This window comes from Herpailurus yagouaroundi, unplaced genomic scaffold, assembly GCF_014898765.1.
Source record: "Herpailurus yagouaroundi ecotype Mexico unplaced genomic scaffold, PumYag 141, whole genome shotgun sequence".
Lineage (NCBI taxonomy): Eukaryota > Metazoa > Chordata > Mammalia > Carnivora > Felidae > Herpailurus > Herpailurus yagouaroundi.
Window position 1 is genome coordinate 65,100,303 of NW_024412396.1, and position 17,846 is coordinate 65,118,148.

Genomic DNA, 17,846 nt, shown 5'->3' on the forward strand with positions numbered 1-17,846 from the left:
AACCTGTCTTGCTGTTTTTAACAAGCGTGTAGTGCCAAGTTCTAACATAGGACACACAGCTACTAGCTCACAGGAGAAGCTTCCGTCTCTAGGGAATTGTCTATCTGTACAATGATAGTAGAACTAAATTATTTAGGGCAGATTCAGCTCTCAAACCTTTAAACTTCCTGTCTGAAGAGTGAGATTGAAACAAATCCAACTGGATCGTATCTTAAATCTCAATTGAAAACTGTATCTTATTCAGGGTAATCAATATTTTTCCTATACGGAAAATTTCTGAGTCCATGGCAAATTGAATTCTAGATTAGAGTACGTCCTTCAAGGTTACCTAATTCTGACTCTATGGAACTTTTTCTTCACATCTCTGTAAACTGGATTAACAGCAATGCAAACAATTCTTTTTTTTAATGTTTATTTTTGAGAGAGAGAGAGAGAGAGAGAGCACAAGCGGGGAAGGGGCAGAGAGAGAGGAAGACACAGAATCTGAAGCAGGATCCAGGCTCTGAGCTGTTAGTACAGAGCCTGATGCAGGGCTCCAACTCATGAGCCGTGAGATCACGACCTGAGCCAAAGTCAGCCCCTTAACTGACTGAGCCACCCAGGCACCCCAAACAATTTTTATCTAAAGATATACAAATGAATTCTATCAAGCTGAGGTTCAGTTGATTTCTGGTTGTAGAAAGAAGCCAGTTTTGCCTGCCATTTGCATATTTATTTCATTATTTCTGATCTACAAATATATCCATACCATGGAGTCGCCTTTGAACTGGTTGTAACCACCACACTAAGTTTCCTCAATGTAAGTTAAATGTAATCTTTACTACTTGTTCACCCTTGTATCTATAGAGTGATGACTTTGCCTTTTTAAAAATTATTTTTTAACATTACAAAAAGTCTGAGCAATTGAAACATTTTAAAATGGACAGTCGATAAACACTTTTAAAATCTCCTAACGGTTAGAATAATTTTGGAATTTAGCAAAGTAAAATTTGCCCAATGGTTAAGTTTATCCAAATTTTTATTTTCACGGCTATCTGACACTTGAATTCCTTTTACCAAAATTACTATGTTTGAAACCTGATATCAGTTTAGTTTGTAGAATTTTACCAAAATGACTGAAAGACCTTTACAGTTAGATGTTAATTCTTAACTTAAATTTTGTTAATTTATACTTCAAGAAATTGAAGGGTAGGGGCACCTGGCTGGTTCATTCAGTTAAGTGTCTGACTCTTAGTTTCGGCTCAGGTCATGATCTTTCGGTTCATGAGTTCAAGCCCCGCATTGCGTTCTGCACTGGCAGTGGGGAGGCTGCTTGGGATTCTCTCTTTCTATCTTCCCCCTCCCTTGCTTGCTCTCTCTCTTTCTCTTTCTCTCTCTCAAATAAATAAACTGTAAAAAAAGAAACTGAAGGGTAAACATTAAATTACAGAAATGTACAAAGTATAATGTAAAACAACTGTTAACTTATCATTAAGCCCATGAACTGTTAATATTTTGCAAATCTGTGAAGAGTCTTTCCCCATAAAACCAATAAAATGTTACAGATGAAATTTGTTTCCATATCCTGTTCTATTCTTCCCACACCACAAGATAACCACAATCGTAAGTTAGCATTTCTTTTCATTCACTTTATTATACCTTTAAAAACACATATGTGTGCTTTATAAGCATTCCCTTCTAAAGGACTTTTAGGCAGTTTCAAAACATTATCACTATAAACAAAGTTGCAATAAACATCCTAATACTCCTCTCCTTGCATACAAATGTATATTTCTTTAGGCTACTTTCTAGAAGTGGAACCACTAGGTCTTCAGGTATACTCATTTCGCTAGTAGCTATACTGTTCTAAGATACCCTTCTATCAGTAGTGAATCTTTCCCTCAAATACCTATCATTTCTTTTTTTTTTTTAAATACCTATCATTTCTTAACTGCACTGAACTTTATAATTCCTAATCTGATGGACATAAAGTGATCTCATTATAGGTTTAATTTGCGTTTTCTGGATTACAAGAAAATTTAAGTGTTATCATCAGCTTACCCTTTCAGATTTCAACATCTTTGGTACATGTGACAATTTCCCCATCATTAACCGGGATGTGAATTATGGTCTACAAAGCAACTTCTGCAGTTAAAAAAAGAAGTGCTGGGTGGTTCTTCTCGAGATAGTGTATAGGTTGGAAAACTCAAGAAACAGCATTCACTTCAATATACTTTTACTGAACAATATTGGGTATGGTGTATTTCACCTCCTTAACAGTTCAGAACGTTTTCTCTTTTCTTCTCCTTCCCAACTGCAACTGTTTTTCAAAAAGCCTCACCAATTCTCCTGGGAATTACTGCCTGTGCTCCCTGCTGTGACCTCTCTCCAATATTTTCCCACACTACAGACTACCTAACGTACACATGTACTGAATTCAGCTTCCCAAGCTTCCAGAACAAGATCTAAACCTCTTACAGCAGCACAGGACGCCTTGCAGGATATACCGCTATCTTCTCATGAAACAGAGCTCATGAAATCCACCACCCACATGAGATCCCTTGTTCCAACCAGGTTTCAAGATTCGAGTCCAAAATCCTTGCTCTCTCTATGCCTTCACCCACTGTTTTCCAGGTGAAACGTTCTTCTCCATCACACTAGCTCTTGCGCATCCCTCAAACTAAGTTCTACCTCTTCCCACAAATCTAGATTTGGGCTAGATTTGCCAATGGGCTGCCCCTGGGCAAACCCTTTTAACACCGGAGTGGTTCTCTATAGGCTGCCTCTCCCCTTTACAAATGCCCCCTGCTCAAAGAACTTAGTACGGCTCAATAAACGTTTGGTAACTAATGGAACCCTACAGTAAAAGAGCTGAGCTACGCCACTCACCACTTACACAGTGCAAGTCTCAAACCCCAGGCATTTATTTGCATCTATAAAACGAAGCACGTGGTAAAAGTTCCTTTTTCCAACTCCCGGATCCTACAATTCTTGGCCTGGAATGACCCATGTCGGTACAACCTCACCTCTAATAGGGGCAGGGGACCAAACCAAGCTTTCACTTTCATGCTTGAAGTGAATCATCCTATGAGTCCCACCAGCTCAAGCCTCTGGGAACTAGGGCACCTCTAACTTCTGGGAAGGGATGTTTTTATACGTTCGGGTATTTCTTTTGTGGTAGTTAAGTGGGTGGAAATGGATGCAACCCTCCGCATTAAAAACACCAAGAAGCTGGGGCGCCTGGGTGGCCCAGTCGGTTCAGTGTCCGACTTCGGCTCAGGTCACGATCTCACCGTTGGTGAGTTCCAGCCGCCCTCCGGCTGGGTGCTGACAGCTCAGAGCCCGGAGCCTGCTGGGGATCCTGCGTCTCCCTCTCCACGGCCCCTCCCCCGCTCGTGCGCGCTCGCTCAATCTCTCTCTCAAAAAATAAACATTAAAAAAAAAAAAAAAAAAAAGGCATCAAGAAGCTGAACTGCTCCCAGATCCTGAAGGTCGGAACCAAGCCCTAGACCCTGCCCGGCACGCCCTGCCTGTGGGACCAGAGCAAAATACTCTCTCCGCGCGCCCGCTTCTCCCTGCGCCTGGGAAGAGCCTGGGCTTCCAGCCAGAGCTCGCGCAACAGAGGACCCCCATCAGCCCACGACCACCCTCCGGGAGGGCGGGCTGAGAGGTCGCCGCATTTCCCTTGGGATTCACCGCTTCCCGAAATCCTCTTTCCCGGGGTGAGAAAAGGATTACTCAAAAAGGGTCGGGGAAATTGAAAATCGCGGCCGTGAGACCCAGAGCCGCGGCAGAGAAGCAACCCTGACCCGGGACGTGAGCAGAGAAGCAACCCTGGCCCGGGACGTGCAGCCTAGCCCGGGTCCGGTCCCCGGATGGGGCCTGTAATTACCTGCAGCAGACCGACCGCGGAGGCGGCGGCAGCGGCGGGCGGCAGGACCGTGGGAACTCCTCGCGGCGCGCAGCCTCAGACGAGCCACCTCGTGATGTCCGCCCTGCAGTGATTGCGGAGCAACGTCCGGCTCCAGACTTTAATGGCCAGCCGCACTGCGGTGATTGGTGGAACTTCGGGGTGGGCGTCTGAGAAAGCCAATGGAAGGCGGGGCGAGGCGGGGCCGGCAAACCAAAGGGACTACAAGTCCCAGCATGCACCGGCCGGGGCTTCTAAGCCAGGGTCTCACTAAGCCTGGGGAACAGGGTTAGCAACGAAGTAGGGTTGGGGGGTCCCGGGGTGCGCGGGACCTCCTGGTGATGCAGTAATTCCAGAAGTGTCCACCAAAGGATCAAAACCAGCGCGCGGAGCACTTTAACCCAGTGGCTTCCAAACTCGTCGCACTTTGGAATCATCTAGGGAAGTTTCAAAAGTACTGTATGGCCCTGTGTCACCCCAGACATGTTGTGAGTTCGTGGTCTGCACTTGTCCTGGGTTTTGGAATCTTTAAAGATCCCCCGGAGATTCGGATATGCAGATCCGTTTAATCCTCGAGACAACCCCATGAGCGATAGGCACTGTTATTGTGGCCCTGGCTTTGCAGGTAGGACGACTGAGGGAGGTTCGGTCACTCACGGAAGGTAAGTTAATCTTGTGATCACATAGCTGTGAAGTGGTGGGGCCAGAACTCACACCCAGGCAGTCTAAGTTCCAGAATCCTATCCTCTTAATCCCTATGCAATGCTGTTTCTCAAATGTTTGGTATTATCTCACAAGGAAATGGGAAAAAGAAGAAATACTATGCGTGCCAGTGCCATGTGGCACAGTAAATTGAACTGAATGGAACTGATGTGAGGGAATAAGTGAAATCCTACCCAAGGACATCAAGTGTAAGATCTAGGGCCACACTCATGGGTTGCCTCATTTGATCTTATTTTTTAATCTTTTCTTACTGTAAGTCCTGTGTCAGCAGACCCTGGGCCTGCTCCCTATTTTTGTAAATAAAGGTCTGTGAGAACAGAGCCACTCCTACTGGCTTAGGTATTATCTCTGGCTGGTTTTGCAAACACTGCAGAGTTGAGTAGTTACACAAGAGACCATGTGCCCCACAAAATCAAAAATATTTGCTGTCTGACCATTTACGGAAAGTTTGCCAACCCTGAGTTAAGTACTCCTCCACACTCATAGCTTCAAAGTGACCATGATCTTTAAGCCCAGCTCTGTCCAAGTCCAAAACCAATTCTCATGACCGCTATGCTTTCACGGTCTTCCTCCGAGGGGAGTGTTGGGAGGTCATTCAGTCATTTATTCAAGGGCACATTTAGTGGATTTCCCTTATGTGCCAAGTGTAGCTGAGCCTTGAGAGAAATGGGAGTCTGTTCCTTCCCCCTTGGAAATTCACTGTCTAGTAAAAGAGGAAGAGCGTGTCCTCAACCACTCCCTCAAGTCACCCAGAATAAATGGTGACATTTGGCTGGTTAGGTTTTCACAGGTGAAAGGGAAAAGAAGTGGTGGCCTGATGCCAGACATGTTTAGGTAAATGAGGGGCCAGGGAGAGTCCCTTCCGTCTCCCTCAGCAACTCTGAGCTCAGAGTGTGGGACAAGAGAAGATGGCTGAAAGTTGAGGGAGGACTGATGAGCTGCTGGGGTTTGCCATGGTAATGGCCGGGCGAACCTCAGAAGAGACTGCAAGGAGGCCAGCTTAGCCCAGTCGCAATGCGGAGGCTGAGAGGAGAGGGGCCTGGAGTGAGAACCGGGTTCACGCTCTGCCCTCCAGCTACCTGGATTCCAATCCCAACTCCAGCACTTACGAGCCGTGTGACATGAGCTAAAGTTACTTAGCTTCTCAGTGCCTGGGTTTCCTCAACTGTAAAATGAAAGAACAGCACCTACTTTGTAAGGTCTCTTTGTAAAATACATGCCCCACGAATATTAGCTCCCCCCCCCCCCGGGTGAAGAGCATGATGAGAACAAGATGGGAATCTCTGACCTTGGGCACCGCGTGTGCTCTGATACCTGTATGTGCATTAGCGGGTGGTGTGGGAAGGGCAGCACCAGTGGGGTGCACCAGGAGGGAAGAGGGAGGCACAAAACAATTCCAGGGTGGCAGGAGGGTGGCAGGCTTCCTGTAAACATATAGGCATGGGGACACCCCCTCAAATGTCCCCAGAAGAATTCTCACAAGGAAAGTCACAGTGTGAAACTCAGGGTTTAGCGAGGCTCAAACCAGATATAAATATGTGATACCGCAAGAATGCGGCAGATAACCCAGTCACCAGAGATAAGAGCGCTGAGGAGCCATTTCACATTCGGTCCTTTTTTTTTTTTTAATCTAATAGTGGGAAACTATGTGCAAGATTAAGATTATAAAGCAATAAGAGTTGGAGAGAGCATGAAAGAAATTGGTTAAGTTTAGAGGAAGGTTCCTTCACCTGACCACGACTGACATTGGGGCCGGGTAATTCTCTGCCCTGTGGGGGAGGTTGGGGGGCTGTCCCGCGCCTTGAATGATGTTCAGCAGCATCGGCATCCCTGGAGGCGATCTGGAGCACCCTCCCTTCAAGTTGTGACAACCAAAAACATCTCCAGAGGTTGCCTAAAGTCTCCCCGGGGGAGGGGGCGGGGAGGGGAGGGGCAAAATCTGTGCACACACACCTCCCTCCACCTTGAGAACCACTGGTTCAGAGAGACGGAGGGCTCAACATACCATTCAGTCAGTCAGTCACTCAGTCAGTCAGTCATTCTGTTCGATGTGAAGGTTAAAGGCATGGACTCTGGGTCCGGACTTCCTGGGTTTCTCCTGGCCGGGGGGGTCCTGGACCATCCCTTCACTTCTCTGTGTTTCGTAGGGTTGTTGCTAAGTTCAAGTGACTTGAAACACAAAGTGAAAAAAAACTCAGAACAGAGTCTAGCCAAGTGCCAGCTATTTATTAAGTGCATGGTAAAGTGTCAGGCATTAGCCTGAGCCCTGAGGATTCCTACAGTCCATTGTCCCCACCGCAGAGAGACCGACCTTTTTTAAAATGTAACTATTTCAACAGAGAGACCGACCTTTTTTAAAATGTAACTATTTCAACTGAAGTATGTAATATTGTTGATCTAAATAAAGGGTAAACGGAGGCAAGTGCAAAAAAGATGAGTTTATTTGGGAATAGCAGAGGAATTGCAATTTGAGACAAGCAAACTGTCCCAAGCTACAGGGGAGTCCATTGAGGGTTTGGGGTAGGTTGTATTTGGGGGCAGGGGAAAGTTCAGCTAGAGGTTAATTAGAATCAAACTCAAATGGAGACCAGTTTTGAAAATGAAGGGGTTCAGGACAGCCCCCACCCTCCCAGAATGTGCCACTTTTTTTTTTTTAAACGTTTACTTATTTTTGAGAGAGAGAGAGAGAGAGAGACAGAGTGGGAGTGGGAGATGGAAAGAGAGAGAGAGGGAGACACAGAATCTGAAGTAGGCTCCAGGCTCTGAGCTGTCAGCACAGAGCTCAACCCAGGGCTTAAACTCACAAACAGTGAGATCATGACCTGAGCCAAAGTCGGACACTCAACCAACTGAGCCACCCAGGCGCCCCTGCTCCTTTTATTACGTGAAGTGCATAGTTTTCTCTGAATTCCAGACCCCTATCCCCTTTCCTTAGTTCAGCATGACTTACGTTTTGCTTGTGTTTAGAATTTCCATGTCCGTGTGGATTCCCAGTACATCATACACCATGAAACTTGATTTTCTCCTGTCAACCTGTCTTATGTCAATTTGATTCTTAGTCCAGCTAGAAGGACCTTTGAGGGGACCAGAATTCTTGCTCCCTGACCTAGTAAAATGTATATAACATAAAATTTGCCATTTAAACCGTTCTTACACGTACAGTTCAGTGGCATTACTCACATTCACATGGCCGTGTGCCCTGTCTACTTCTGAAACTTTTCATCAGCTTAAAAACTGTCCCCCTCTTCCTTGAATAAAATCCTACCTGGGGGCGCCTGGGTGGCGCAGTCGGTTGAGCGTCCGACTTCAGCCAGGTCAGGATCTCGTGGTCCGTGAGTTCGAGCCCCGCGTCAGGCTCTGGGCTGATGGCTCGGAGCCTGGAGCCTGTTTCCGATTCTGTGTCTCCCTCTCTCTGCCCCTCCCCCGTTCATGCTCTGTCTCTCTCTGTCCCAAAAATAAATAAACGTTGAAAAAAAAAATTAAAAAAAAAAATCCTACCTGGCTAATATCATCTGACTCCTGCTTATTCCCATGACCTCGTTTCTTGCCACCAGACTCACTCCACTCCAGCTCCTGTGGTCTTCTTGTCTTTGCCTATGCAGTTCCCTCTTCCTGGAATGCCCTTCCCCTTCCAGTCGCACAGCTGGCTCCTGCTCCTGAGAGATGCCATCTTGGGCCAGCTGACCTAAGATAGCACAGAAAAGCCCGTTTACTCTATAGCCTTTCACCCTGCTTTACCATCTCTCTTTATACATTTCTTAATTTCCTACCCTAGCGCCCCAATAAAGTTGAAGAGCAGAGGCTGAGTCCCTCTTATTTATTTCTATACCCCAGTGCCCCAAATAGTAGCTGCCATGTCAGTCAATAAATATCAGTTGAATTAAATGGCAAGATAAAGGCACATTCAGGTTGCTGTGGTCCTGACCACATGGGGATGGGGGGGTGCCGTCTATTCCTGGTTGTTTTTGAAAGATTTCCAAGCAATCAGTAAACATTTATTTAACTCTGTGGTAGACAGTGTTCTTAGAATGGCCTGCCCAAGTAACCCTTACTCAGGTATAATCTCCTCCTCCTTCAGGGTGGGTGAAACCTCTCAATATGATGTGTTAAAAAAGAAATGGCAGATCCAAAATGGAGTCGCTTATGCTAAGCCCCACGTACCAAACCAAGACTTCGTGCCTAACCTAATTGCAGTTTCAGCCTTTCCCAAGAGTGGAATTTTAAATCAATCAGCCTGGAATTTCCTGATCGACACTAAGGAGATAATCTGCATGATAGATGCCTACCCTTCCCACCCCCATGGTCTCCTGCCCTCCAGGAAAAGTGACCTTGCCTGAAACAGTCCTGTCTTTTCTTTTACCGATAACTTCCTTGTCCCACCCAATTCTGCCTGTAAGTCTTCCATTTTATACAGCTCTTCTGAGCCTCTTTCTACTTGCTAGCAGGGTGCTGTCTGATTCATGAATCATTGAATAAAGCCAATTTGATCTTCAAATTTATACAGTTGAATTTTTGCCTTTTTAACAGATTACATATCGCTCCCATGATTATGTTATGTGGCAAAGGGAGATTATCTGGGCAGGTGAGCCTACTCTAATCATGAGACCCCTTCAAAAGCAATTGCCTCCGGTTGGTGGTAGAGAGAGATTCATTGCTGATAGAGACGAAGGCACATCATAGTAATTACTCAATAGTTGTTCATTTTCATCTTCATTCATCCCCACTGCACTTTCTAGATGAGTCTTACAACCATCTTGCAACCTGCCCCCTACAGAGCAGCCTGGCAACTGACACTTTTAGATCTTACACTTCTAGAAAGAAGATCTCTTCTCTGTCCTAACCAAACCTTACTGTGGCCTACAAGGCCCTCCGTGACCTGGCTCCCCTGCTCCCTCTCTGACCTCATCTTACCACCTGCCCCCTCCCTCCCTCCTTGCCAGCCACATTGGCCTCTTGGTGACACTGAGACATGCCCATTTCATTCCTACCACAGACTCTTCCATTGGCTTTTTCCTCTGCCTGAAAGGCTCTTCCCACTGAATTTCCAAGACTTATTTATTTTTTTATTTGTATTGTGAAATATAGCAAGTGCACAGAAAAGTGCATAAAATGTAGTTGAATGAATAGTTGTAAAACAAAATCACCCATGCACCACCCAGGTCAAGAAATAAAATGTCACCAGCACCTCAGTAGCCACCCACCGCGCGCCCCCCCCCCCCCCCCCCCCCCCCCCGCCACCATATGCCCCAACCTGGCCAAAATTCCTTCCCCACCCTCCAGAGACTGATCCTGTCATTACGGATGGGGTTTTGGAGTGATGGGGCTCAGAGCTGACAGCCAAGAGGAGGGCACATTTCTGGGGTGTCAGCTTGCCTTATGCTCTCTCATCAGTAATGACCATTATTTCTTTGCATTTCTTTGTACAGTTAACATCTAAGTCTGTAACTTTAAACAATATAATTTGATTTCACCTCCTTGCCCACCAACAGAGGTGAGTCATTGAATTCACACAATTGTGATCATACTGTTCTTTTATGCCTTGTTTCTTTATTTAAAAATACTTTTTAATGTTTATTTGAGGAGAGAGAAAGGGAGAGAGAGAGAATCCAAAGCAGGCCCCGCACTGCCAGCACAGAGCCCAATGCGGGGCTCAATCTCATGAACCGTGAGATCATGACCTAAGCCAAAACCAAGAGTCAGACGCTTAACCGACTGAGCCACCCAGGCGCCCCTTTATTTAAAAATTTTTATTACTGGGGCACCTGGGTGGCTCAGTCGGTTAAACATCCAACTTCAGCTCAAGTCATGATCTCGCGTTTCATGAGTTCAAGCCCCACGTCAGGCTCTGTGCGGACAGCTCAGGTCCTGGAGCCTACTTCAGATTCTCTATCTCCCTCCCTCTATGCTCCTCCCCCACTCACACTCTGTCTCTGTCTCTCTCTCAAAAATAAACATTAAAAAAAATTTTTTTTTTTTAATGTTTATTGTTGAAGTACAGTTGAAATAAAATGTTATATTAGCTTCAGGTATACAACACAGAGGTTCGACAATTCTGTACGGTACATAATGCTCTAACTTTTTTTTATTGAAGTATAATTAACATACAATTTTATGTTAGTTTCAGGTATACAGCACATTGAATCAACAATTCTCTATATTATTCAGTGCTCACCATGATAAATGTCATCACCGTACGTTATTACAATAATAATGACCACATTCCCTATGCCGTACTTTTCATCTCTGTGATTTATTTATTTTATAACTGAAAGTTTGTACCTCTGAATCCCCTGTATCTATCGGGCCCAGCCCTCCACTCCCCTGCCTTCTGGGAACCATCCCTCATATTTTAAGAGTCTCTTTGGGTTTTTTGTTGTTTTTGTTTCATTGTTCATTTGTTTTGTTTTTTAGGTTCTACACATAAGCAAAATCATATGGTACTTGTCTCCCTCTGTCTGACTTATTTCACTTTTGCATGACTTACTTCTTTTGGTAAATGTTACGTGGAGGACAGTCTTCCCTGCAGCCGCTTATAGAAGTAGCCCGTTCGTTCTCATCGCAGCATCTTACCTAGTATCATTTCACGAGGAATCATCTTTCTGCTGTCAGTGAACATCTGGGCTGTTTCCAAGTCGGAGCGATGCTGACATGAATATTATTATTTCCGTGTCCTGGTGCGCACTATGCATGAGTTTCTCTTAGGAGTACGCGGGATAAGTGACATTTCAACTTTTCTTCACAAACCCAAACCTGTTTCCAAGTGGGTTGTCCCACTTCACATTCCCACTAGCCATGTATGCAATTCTCATTTCCTCCACAACCCCACCCACACTTAGTACTGTCAGACTTTTTACCAATCTCGTAGGTTTATGATGGCACTTCGTTTGGGATCTTTAATCCACTTGGAACTGATTTTTGTATATTGATCGAGGTATTTCCTCACTTAATTCAGTTTCAAATGTCATTTTCTCAGAAAGGCCTTCCCAAATATTAAATAACATAGACATCCTTACCCCTACCCCACACCCTCCCTCTAGGGTCCCTTCCATCTATCACTCACCATCCTCTTACCTGGTTTTCTTTTTCTTTTTTATTTATTTTTTTTAAGATTTTATGTATGTATGTATGTATGTATTTTAATGCTTATTTATTTTTGAGAGAGAGCTAGCACAAGGGAGGGGCAGAGAGAGAGGGAGAGAGAGGATCCAAAGCAGGCTCCACGCTGACAGCAGAGAGCCCAAAGGGGGCTTGAACCACAAACCATGAGATCATAACTGGAGCCAAAGTCAGATGCTTTAACCAACTGGGCCACCCAGGAGCCCTGGTTTTCTTTTCTTTGTTTTTTTATTTTAATGTTTTTTGTTTTTGAGAGACAGAGAGAAACAGAGCATGAGCAGGGGAGGGGCAGAGAGAGAGGGAGACACAGAATCTGAAGCAGGCTCCAGGCTCTGAGCTGTCAGCACAGAGCCCGATGTGGGGCTTGAACTCACAAACTGTGAGGTCATGACCTGAGCCGAGGTTGGGCGCTTAACTGACTGAGCCACCTAGGTGCCCCTAGTTTTCTTTTTCTTAACTTCCAACATTGTATTCTGTATTTATTTTTCTTCTGACACTGTATGTTATATTTATTTGGTTGAGTGATATTTCTCTTCTTAAGGGATACCAGCTGTGGTCTAAAGGCTTTGCATGCATTTTTTTTTTTTGCATATATTCTTTTAATCCTTACAATAATCCCATGAGGAGCAGTCCTATATGGCAGATACTATTATTAGCCCATTCTATAGATGAAGAGACTGAGGCTGGAGAGATTAACTAACATGCCGAAGGTCACACAGCGATAAGTGGCAGAGCCAGGCAATAATGCAGGGGTTCCCTGGTTTTTGTATGGTTCTCCACTAGAATGTGAGCTCCAGAAAGACAAAAGCTGTGCACGTTTTGCTTATCTTAGTACCACTGGTGCTCAGATAATGCCTGGTAAATAGGAAGTGCTCAATATGTGCTTGTTGACTAGCCTTGGAAAAGCCCTGCTCTAAGTTCTTTTTAAGAGCTGGATGTGGTATCTGAGATTGATCTTCAGAATTGTAGTGGAGGCTGACTTCAGCTCAGGTCGTGATCTCACAGCTTGTGGGTTCCAGCCCCGCATCAGGCTCTGTGCTGACAGCCCGGAGTCTGGATCCTGCTTCATTCAGATTCTGTGCCTCCCTGTCTCTCTCTGCCCCTCCCCCGCTCACGTTCTGTCTCCCTCCCTCCCTCCCTCTCTCTCTCTCTCTCTCAAAAATAAATAACATTAGGGGCGGCTGGGTGGCTCAGTCAGTTAGGCATCCGACTTCAGCTTGGGCCGTGATCTTGCAGTCCATGAGTTCGAGCCCCACGTCAGGCTCTGTGCTGACAGCTGGGAGCCTGGAGCCTGCTTTGGATTCTCTCTCTCTCTCTCTCTCTCTCTCACTCTGCTCCTCTCCCGCTCATGCTCTGTCTCTCTGTCTCTCGAAAATAAATAAACATTTTTCAAAAGTTAATAAAAATAAATAAGTAAACATTAAAAAATTAAAAAAAAAAGAATTGTAGTGGAGAGATGATTAAATCTAGTTCTCATTCCCTGCAAATCATATTGCCTTAGAGTGCTTCCTCGATGAAGGCTAAGCCAGGCTACGTAACCTCAGCACTATTGACATCTTCGGCTGGATAATTCTTTGTGTAGGAGACTGTTGCATGTGTGTATTACAGGATGTTTAGCAGCCTCCCCTCCCCCAGCTGTGACACTTCAAATGTCTCCAGACAGTGCCAGATGTCCTCTAGGAATTGTCATAGATCAGGTCCCTAGAGGCAAAGCCTGAGAGATGATTCTAGTGCTACTGAGCTGCAGAGGGCTCGCTCGTGGTACAGACCTGGAGGGGACTGTTGGAAGGGGACAGGGCAGGGGAAAAGGGTCAGGAAGAAGTGGGCCTCAGGCTGATCCCATGAAGACTCTGAAGTACAGTTTTACCATAGAGATGTTTCTACCCAGAGGCAAGAGGGCTGAGCTGTCAATTCCCACATCAGCCAGTCACTGGCCATGAAGAGAGAGTGTTACTTCCCAGGCATCTCCTGGCAGGGGACAGCGTCCTTTAGCCCATTGGCAGGGTGGGAACTGAGCAGGGCACCAAGAACATCCCTTATACTGAAACCATCACAACTTACATGTGACGCTCAAGTCAGGTGTATATGATAGCTTTCTGGTTATTTGTTTTTGATAGACTTTCTTTTTTTTAGAGCAGGTTTTTATTTTGCTTTGTTTTATTTTAGAGAGGGAGAGTGTGAGCCAGGTAGAGGGGCAGAGGGAGAGAGAGAGAGAATCCCAAGCAGGCTCCATGCTCAGCATGGAGCCCAACAGAGGGCTTGATCCCACAACCCTGGGATCAAGTCCTGAGCCAAAATCAAGAGCCGGATGCTCAAACGACTGAGGCACCCAGGCACCCCTTTTAGAGCAGTTTTAGATTCACAGCAAAATTGAGCAGAAAGTACAGGGAGTTTTCATATATGTCCCCTATCACCCACGTGCACAGAGCCTCCCCAACCATCAACATCTTGGTCCATTTACGACAATCAGAGAACCTATGCTGACGCATCATTGTCACCCAACGTCCACAGTTTACATTAGGGTTCACTTCTGGGGTTGTTCGTTCTATGGATTTTGACAAATGTATGATGTAGCCACCATTATAGTATCAAACAGATTAGTCTCACTGCCCTAAAAATCCTCTGTTCTCTGCCTGTTCATCCCTTTCCGCCAACCCCTGGCAACCACTGATCTTTTTACTGTTTCTATGGTTTTTGCCTTTTCCAGAATGTCATATAGTTGGAATCCTACAGTATTTAGCCCTCTCAGATTGACTTCTTTTTTTTTTTTCTTTTTTTTTTTTTTTTTTTTTTTTTTTAAAAGAGGGGGACCAAGGTGGCGAGGAGGGTTGGGGAACCGACTTCGGCTCAGGTCATGATCTCGCCGTCTGCTGTCCGTGGGTTTGAGCCTGCATCGGGCTCTGTGCTGACAGCTCAGGGCCTGGAACCTGCTTCGGATTCTGTGTCTCCCTCTCTCTGCCCCTCCCCTGCTCGTGCTCTGTCTCTCTTTCTCTTAAAATAATAAATAAACATTAAAAAAAAGAAAGGCCATATTGCCTCGTTCCATTTATATGAAACGTCCACTAGGCAAATCCACAGAGTCACAAAATAGTGGTTGCCAGGGGCTGGGAGAAAATGGCGAGTGACTGCTAACAGGTACAGTTGTATTTAGGGGTGATGAAAATGTTCTAAAATAGACATTGGTGATGGATGCAACAACTGAAAATATGCTAACTGCCACTTTGCACTTTCAATGAGTGATTTTTGTGGTATGTGAATTACATCACAATATAATTGTTACTTTTTAAAGTTTGTACTATAGAGCTAAGAGGTATAAAAATTTTAGCTGAATATTTATGTGGCATCCAGCTGGAGCATGCGACTGTTAGTCTCGGGGTTGTCAATTCGAGCCCCACATCGGGTGTGGAGACTACTTAAAAATAAAGTCTCGGAAAAAAATTTTAGTTGAATATTTTCTCTGGACATTTATAACAATTTATTTTTTTATTTTTCTTACGTTTATTTATTTTTGAGAGACAGAGAGAGAGCACAAACAGGGGAGGGGCAGAGAGAGAGGAAGACACAGAATGTGAAGCAGGCTCCAGGCTCCAAACTGTCAGCACAGAGCCCGAGGCAGGGCTCGAACCCATGAACCGCGAGATCATGGCCTGAGCCAAAGCCGGACGCTTAACTGACTGAGCCACACAGGCGCCCCCAATTTATTTTTTTTAAGTTTTTAAATTTATTTTGAGAGAGACAGAGACAGTGCATGTGGGGGAGGGGCAGAGAGAGAAAGAGAATCCCAAGCAATGCAGAACTCGAATTGGGACTTGAAGTCACCAAACCATGAGATCATGACTTGAGCCAAAACCAAGAGTTGGACACTTAACCGGCTGAGCCATTCACGTTCCCCTCTAGACATTTTTAATGAAAAGTTGAGTTTCAGGTCAGAAAATGACGTCCATATTTACATAACTTCATCCTTCAAAACTGCCTTCAGTCCTTTCTGGAACAAGACTGAGAGTAAACAAAAAAGATAAAGACAGAAATACCTGATTCGTCTTTGCATTCCCCAAGTGTCTTGACCTTTGGGGGTTTAGACATTGTCATAGGTGCCTTTGTAGTATATTTTCAGAAGCAGGAGTGAAACCGAGAATGTCACGTTGGGGTCCATGCCCAGGGGTCACGTGTCCCACTCTGCCGAGTCTTGGGGAAGTACTCTTAGTTACCCACACAAACAGTCAACATCTTCTCCCTTGGGCCAGTAAACGCTTCTTAGTCATTTGGCAGAAGCACTTCAGAACCTTTGACTGTCATGTGATGATGTGGACTGGTCTGGGTCAGGTGACTGACCCAGATGATTTCCCCTCAGTGGAGCCAAGCATTTCCTTTGAGCTGTGTCCCTGGCGAAGCCTCTCCACCTGTTGATCTGCCTAGAATGTCCTACCTTAGTGTGTACTGATGGGAGGACTGACAAAGAATTCTTAGACTCCCGGAATCAAAATGAGAAGAGAGAATGAGCAGTGAGAATGGAAACAAATGAACGACCCAGAAGCTGGCTGGGCAACCTTGCACCAGGGGCTCCACCACCAGGGGCCTTCTCCCCTTTCTCATCTTGAAAATGAGAAATTTGAATTCAATGATCCCTCAGACCTCTTCCCACTTGAACAGATCACCTGGCCTAGGGCTTCCCAAACTCTTGGATTTCTCAGATCAGTACAGTTTTTACAAACATTCAAGAGTTGACACAGGGTGTTTTCTTTTTGTTTTTTTTTTTAATTTTTTTTTTTAACATTTATTTATTATTGAGAGACAGGGAGAGACAGAGCATGAGCATGGGAGAGGCAGAGAGAGAGGGAGGACACGGGGTGATTTCTTTTTGCTTTACATGGAAGGGCAATGAAAAAACAACTATTATTACTGCCAGTTTTCTATCACATCATTTTCAGAAAGGAAAGATAGATTAAAAAAAGTAGGAAGGACAGGGGCGCCTGGGTGGCGCAGTCGGTTGAGCGTCCGACTTCAGCCAGGTCACGATCTCGCGGTCCGTGGGTTCGAGCCCCGCGTCGGGCTCTAGGCTGATGGCTCAGAGCCTGGAGCCTGTTTCCGATTCTCTGTCTCCCTCTCTCTCTGACCCTCCCCCGTTCATGCTCTGTCTCTCCCTGTCCCCAAAATAAATAAACGTTGAAAAAAAATTAAAAAAAAAAAGTAGGAAGGACATAATCTCAGAATGAAAGTTCTTGTTAAGAACAGGGTTGGCAACATCAACGCCGTGTACTGGTTCTGTCTTCCTCATTTTTAAAAACAGCTTTATCAAGATATAATCTACATATCATACAATTCATTCCTTTTAAGCGCACAATTCAATATTTACAGTAAACGCATAGAGCTTGCTCAGCAACCATCTCACGACCTAATTTTAGAACATTGCCATCACCCCCAAAAGATACCTTTTGCCCATTTGCAGTCACTCCCCATTCCCACCCCCCACCCCAGGGCTGGGCAACTGTCATTCTACTTTCTCCCTTTGTAGATTTGCCTTTCCTGGACATTTAATATGATGGAATCATATACGGCCTCCTCTGTCTGGCTTCTTTCACTTAGCATAATATTATCAAGGTCTATCCATGTTGTAGCATGTATGAGTACTTGATTTGTTTTCCTGGCTCAATGATACTTTACTGTACGGATATACCACATTTTGTTTAATGTCATTTCCATTTGTTGGCTATTATAAATAATGCTGCTAGGAACATATCTGTCAACAAGTTTTTGTATGGAATGTTCATATACAAGTTTTTTTTTCTTATTGTTTTTAATTCTCTTGCGAATATACCTACAAGCAGCATTGCTCGATGTAGCAGGCATAATAATGGCCCCCTAACCATGTCTTCGTCCCAAGCCCCAGAACCTGTGCATACATGTCCTTGTGTGGCAAGAAACTTTGCGGGTAGGATTAAGGATCTTGAGATGAGGGGCACCTGGCTGGCCTTGTCAGTTAAGCGTCCGATTTTGGCTCAGGTCATGATCTCACGGTTCATGAGTTTGAGCCTCACATGGGGCTCTGTGCTGACAGTGCGGAGCCTGCTTGGGATTCTCTCTCTCTCTCTCTCTCTCTCTCTCTCTCTCTCTCTCTCTC

The 17,846-nt window shown here is 45.2% G+C and overlaps 1 protein-coding gene across 1 annotated transcript in view; it reads right to left on the reverse strand.

Annotated features, from left to right (window-relative positions):
• LGMN (legumain) overlaps positions 1-3,995 on the reverse strand; it is a 35,830-nt gene extending 31,835 nt beyond the window's left edge. Inside the window, exon 1 of the mRNA XM_040478067.1 lies at positions 3,872-3,995. The gene's annotated coding sequence lies outside the window, so the exon portion shown is untranslated. The remainder of the gene's footprint in view (positions 1-3,871) is intronic.
• Between the last annotated feature and the right edge of the window lie 13,851 nt (positions 3,996-17,846).